The sequence below is a fragment of the Notothenia coriiceps genome, unplaced genomic scaffold (assembly GCF_000735185.1).
Source record: "Notothenia coriiceps isolate Sejong01 unplaced genomic scaffold, NC01 NC01_scaffold00034548, whole genome shotgun sequence".
NCBI lineage: Eukaryota > Metazoa > Chordata > Actinopteri > Perciformes > Nototheniidae > Notothenia > Notothenia coriiceps.
Genome location: NW_011367249.1, coordinates 3,170 through 9,328, shown reverse-complemented (window position 1 = coordinate 9,328; position 6,159 = coordinate 3,170). Strand labels below are relative to the sequence as shown.

General features: G+C 38.6%; 1 long non-coding RNA gene across 1 annotated transcript in view; it reads right to left on the bottom strand.

The window, feature by feature from the left end:
- Window positions 1-6,159, bottom strand: part of LOC104962299 (uncharacterized) — a 6,598-nt gene continuing 439 nt past the window's right edge. Inside the window, exons 2-3 of the long non-coding RNA XR_800189.1 lie at window positions 5,090-5,098; window positions 1-11 (exon numbers count right to left, since the gene is read on the bottom strand). This is a non-coding gene — a long non-coding RNA (uncharacterized lncRNA). The remainder of the gene's footprint in view (window positions 12-5,089; window positions 5,099-6,159) is intronic.

The window sequence follows — 6,159 nt, the reverse complement described above, 5'->3', positions numbered from 1 at the left end:
CTTACTTATAACTGTACCCCTCACTACTTTGCATTTTTATCTTCTCCCTTTCAATTTCTTGTCAGAAAGTCCTCAAAATACAGACATTTGATTTGTCAGCGACATGCGTGATTCACTGACAGGCACACTCCAACAGAAGAATAAAATATCTCCAACATAAACGAGGACACGCAGAGCATGAAGCCTGCAGGTGTGAATCATCCTAAAATACAGGTTTAGAGAAGAAAAGTTATCTCATCCTCTGCACTTTACAGCGTTTGAAAAGTAAATAAACCCATCAAAACCGTGTTTTTATCAAACATTAGTGTTGACAAGTGAGCCACAGTCCAGACCTGCAGGCCTAAATACGGTATTTCCATGGCCAGAGGAGAAGTCCCCGCTACCCATGGGAGCCTCCGGTTCACATTCATCCAGTCTGCCTTGAAGAGGAGAGCCCCTGCTTCTAAATTTAGACACAGTATATCACAGTAATTGACTCTGTTTCTGCCTAACAAGCAATGCTTTTTTGCAATAAAAGGCTTACAATGTAGAGGGGGAAGCCCACATGTGGAGTTAATGTTCTAATGTGACTGGGAACGCTTTAATTGATAACACCGAAATGCTGTTATTTGAAACCAACTACAAAACACGTCGAGAACAAATGTTGAGAAAATTCTTCATAATTCGAAAAAAATAAAAAAAGAGGCCGGATATGTTCATCAGTATGCACAAAAGAAATGCTTTAGAAATGGCAATACTGTGGCTCTTTTCCACCAAATGATACACCTAACTTATGATTAAAGATGTTTTGCTAACATACAAAAATAGGAGAGATTTGCGGTCGTCAAGCTACTTATTTCTGCACAGCAGCATTAAACAGATATTATGTAAATAAAAAATGTAAGTTGCCTTAAACAATGTTAGTTGCCTTATAAAAGAAAGGGCAGAGATTGATGAAGACAAATAAAAACACAACACAAAGCTAAATAAGCAGAAGAAGACTCTGTGCCTGAAGCGGAGCAGACTTTGGGGCACATTGCCTGCTGGACTCCCACGATGCAGAAAACTGGAGGTCAAAGATAGAGCGTCTTATACCCGTGTGGATCTCAGTGAACTGAACAGAAATAACCCCTGCAGACTGTACAGTATAGCAGACAGAAAGACAGATAGTGAGCCAAAGCAAGAGGCACTATACAAGGTGACAGATTGGCCCCAGCTCGGAGGGCGTACTTTCTGTTTCCCATGGCCCGAGGGGTCTTCAGATGGTAGTCTATTTCAGCAGGCCGCTACTCTGATGTTATTTCAACTGCAATATTACAGCTGCCTGTCCTACTTACATGCACAAGGATAAAGCCATATTCTATCCAATTAGGCGTATGATTGATGTCAAATATTTATGTGGGTCTAAGATTCAGAAAATGTCATACAGTTACAGGAAAGCCCTTATTTCTAAGTTCTGGACTGTCAGGCATTTGTTGGCTAAGTTTTTTTGAAAGAGAAAGACATTGACCTGCTAAGAAATTATCCAAGTGATAATGTAATAGAGAATATGAGGACAAATACTTGTATAATAAATGTCTGACAGATTATTATTTACAATGATGTAGATCTACTGCTGCTGTGTCAGGCATTGAAAAAAGTATTGTATTATATAAAATTATCCCCTCTCACACCCCTTATTATAAACATTATGTCTTTTTTCATGCAATTTATCTTAGATATTTTACTTCCTGATCTAAAATATTCGCTTTTATAATCAGGTGAACTATTTGAAAAAAGTATTTAAAAAAAATGCTCAATATCCACACATTTTGAGAGTGTAAATAGAAGCACAAGGGCATTGCAGTCGTGCTACAGGACGTTCAGGCAAATTGAACGGCAGGGAAAATAGGTTCTGATTCTTTAGTGATTTTATTTGCAGTGTCGGCAGTTATCAGACAAATACTCTGTCGTATACTTGCTCTTTTGCAGCGGTCCAGACAAAAAACCGACAGGTCTTTTCTTTCTCTTTTGTTAGTGCCTTTCACGGTTCTCTATGCTGTTATGATATACAGTATCTCCACGCTTCCAACACAATAGGGCAATGTCTTAATTGTCCTTACAAACAACATACATCCTCAAAGTGAACTCTTGATAGAAGATAGTGTTTTACATGAAGACAATATAGAGTTTTTTCCAGAGCTAGAAGCGGGATTAAGGTACATTTTACGGAGGCATGACAAAAAAAACAGTAAACAAGCAGTTTTTTAAAGTTTGGGATTAAAAACTATCTGCTTATCTCAAATTAATTGAGACTTAAAAGAAAATATATCCTTCAAAGAGATTCACAACTAAAAAAAAAAAGTCAATTATTACGGAGCGATTAATTCTGAATTTAATCACATTGTAGGTAATTTGGTCCACTTAGTCAAATTACACAGCGTGTGGAGAGCAATTTGCTTTCACGTCCCACTGCGTGAGACACACTGTATTGTGCGTGTGAGATGTTAGGACAGTAAGATAGTGGAAGTTTGCAGATCCTCAAGGGCATCTTAACTAATGCAACAGCTTCCTACTGTGATTATTTAGCAAACCAACATGCAATTCTACATAGAAAATCATGTTTAAATATTGATGGATATTTTCATCTCCTGTAACTAACAGCCATTTATTATGCACACAATTGCACTGTAAACCTGCTTAATAGAGGAAACCAGTGTAAGATTGGCACATTTATGGCAACATGGGTATTGATCACATCTAATCTGAAGAAACCTAATCAAGGCTGGATTATTGTAACTCCTTATTATCAGGGTGTACCAAGAAGTCAGTCAAGTCGCTTCAGCTGATTCAAAATGCTGCAGCTCGTGTACTAACCAGAGTTAGGAAAAGGGACCACATTACTCCTGTTCTGGCTGCCTTACACTGGCTCCCTATTGAACACAGGATAGAATTTAAAATTCTTCTTCTCGCCTACAAAGCCCTTAATGGGCAGGCGCCACCTTACCTTAAAGAACTCATTATACCCTATTGTCCTACTAGGGCATTGCGTTCCAAGAATGCAGGGTTGTTGGTTGTTCCTAGAGTCTCTAAAAGTACAATGGGAGCCAGAGCCTTTTCTTATCAAGCTCCACTTTTGTGGAATCAGCTTCCAGTTTGTGTTCGGGCGGCAGACACCCTATCCGTTTTTAAGAGTGCGCTTAAGACCTTCCTTTTTGATAAAGCTTATAGTTAGGGCTGATTAGATTCAGCCCCTAGTTTTGCTGATATAGGCTTAGTTTGTCGGGGGACATCTTACTTCTTCCTTCTCTCTGTCTATACCTGTGTACTCTCATGTTCCGATTAACCCAGCTTCCCCAAATTTCTTTCTTTTTGGTGTCTATATACGCCGGGATCCGGAGTCATGGATGATCCTGCGGTCCTGTTTCATGGATCGCGAGTCCTGGATCTTGAGTCGTGGCTGTGGTCCTGGATCATAAGTCCTGGATGGATATCCTCGTGGATTCATCTTCCTATTATACACACATGCATTTCCAAACATTTGGACTACCTATGTTGCAAATGTATTATCTTTTCAATTTACACACGGCATCTATTGCACGTCTGTCCGTCCTGGGAGAGGGATCCCTCCTCTGTTGCTCTCCCTGAGGTTTCTCCCATTTTTCCCTTTAAACTGTGGGTTTTCTCTGGAAGTTTTTCCTTGTACGATGTGAGGGACTAAGGACAGAGGGTGTCGTATTGTCATACTGATATTCTGTACAAACTGTGAAGTCCACTGAGACAAATGTAACATTTGTGATATTGGGCTATATAAATAAATATTGATATTGATTGATTGAAACCGGGTAAAGACACAACTTGCTTATTTACATTTGGCGTACTGTGCGAGGTATTCATCTAAATTCTTTCTTACTTTTTATCATAACCATCTGTACAAATTACATTACACAACAATCTGATTTTTCCTTATGCAAACATGAACAACTAACATGCACAGAACACACTATTCCATTATGTATAAGTCACCTCAGCTGGAGAGGAACACACTCTGGTTTATTAATGCCAAATGTTTATGTTCACTGCACATCTGGGTTGCTACATGCATGTCTCACCACAAGCGGGCCTTGCCAGCTGAAACAGGTGCTTGTAGAGGGAAATGATGCGGGAGATTGAGTGGATGGTAATAATATTTTTGCAGAGACAAGGAGAGAGTTGCCACGTCAGCTGTACCTCTATATAAAATCATAGACAACAAATGATAGATCTGCATGTGTCGTATAGGAACTCAGACACACTCATCGTGGCACACACACTTGTGCAAAATCACCCGCAGTTATAAATAACATTTTTTTACCTTCCATTATTATTTTTTTAGTGGGCACTAACATGAAAGGCACTCAGTCTCTGAATGCATTTAAGGAGCGATATATGTGCAGCAAGGTATGAGTGAGTGCCAGAATAGTAAAGACAAACTCACCTTCGGGAAAGGTCAGTGCTAAAATAAATGGGATGATTGAAAAACAGCAGCTCTATAGATCTTTTCACACTGAGCCGAGCATGGAGAAAGTAATGATAAAACAACAACAAATGCTACAATGCACCAATAGACAAGCACATTGGCATACTGATGCAAATACACACACTTACAAAGGCTTGACAAATATAACATGTTAAATTATTAACTAAATGTGAAGATTTTGGACCATTAATCAAGAAGAAAAACTAAACTTGATTTCAACACTATCTGCCACCTCCAGAAAATCTTACATCAGGTTTTTCCCTTGGAGACAACTGACTCAGGATTGTGTATCACATGGTTTTGTTTAACCAACATTATTGATCACATGGTATTGATAAACCAGGATTGATTATGGGTTTAATATTTCATTATCTGGTTAAATAAATCCAGGATTATGTATCACTGGTTGTTTATTTTTACCCAGGAAAACATTATATATTGCTTTTTTAACCCAGGATTATTTGCAACTGCTGCCTTTAAAGCTATATTATTCTACAACTGGTTTTGTTTACTCGAATAACTGTCCTCGTTAACAGGTGTGCTCATCACATTGCTCTGTAACCCATTTTCAGTTTTTATTGTGCACCTGCCACCTGGAATAAGATGCAAAACAATCAAAAGCTTACCTCTACTATTCTTAGTTCATTTCATTTCATCCTGTGTCACTTTCAGTTGTTCCTTGTTTTATTTGATTCCTATGCCTCAACTTTAAATTGCTCTATCAATTATTTAGTTTCATATTTGTCTTTGAGGTCTCAATGTTTTTCAAAGTTAAAATAAAGGTCGAATGAACCAATGAGTGTTGACTGATGAACAATTCTTGCTGAAACCAAAAGGGAATGTTAAACATCACAGACCAAGAGCAACCTAATATTAGATAAGGAGAAAGCACTGATCCATGAGGACAAAGAGCACGCTGCAGTGGAAATTGCATTACAACAAAAGGCAGGCAAACTAAATGTTCTGTTTAATCAAACTATACATGTATGTGTTATTTGGGAATAAATTACGTTGTTATTGTTTTTTTTTTACAAGCCTTTACATTACTACATATCAAAACATTAACAGAAAATGTGTTCCTGTTTCTGTTAAAGTGGACCTATAATGCTATATTTGAATCATATATTGCAGGGCCATACCTATATAAAACATGTCTGAAGAGTTGCCCATATAGGCGGAGCACCCTTTTTCTGACGTCAGAAAAATTCAAATAATAATCAGCTCCGTTGCAGCCCCGTTTTTAGAGATTTGAGTATGGTGGACAAGAGGGAGGGTTGTGTTTTCTGACACTTGGTGAGTTCCCTGACACACCTGGGACACATATTCATGTATAAAAGACGTACAAAAGTGCATTTTGCATGATAGGTCCCCTTTAAAGGAGACCTATCATGCTATATTTAAGTGATATAGTGTATGACCATACATTTTATTTTTCAAAATACCAAACAGATCATTTTTTAGCCATGCCTCGTTTTGCTCATTTTCGCTCTATTCCAAGCCGGTCTTTGAAAATTCTGAGCAGCAGCTGACCACCCCCCCCCTGCGGAAGGGGGGCATGAGCCGGCGAGATTCACGTTACCATGTTTGCTGTGATTACGAGTGTGGAATAAACATGTCATCTCAGAGTAATGCGGCGCGACGAAGCCCAGTCAAAGACCTAGTTTAACTATTATACCGGAAAC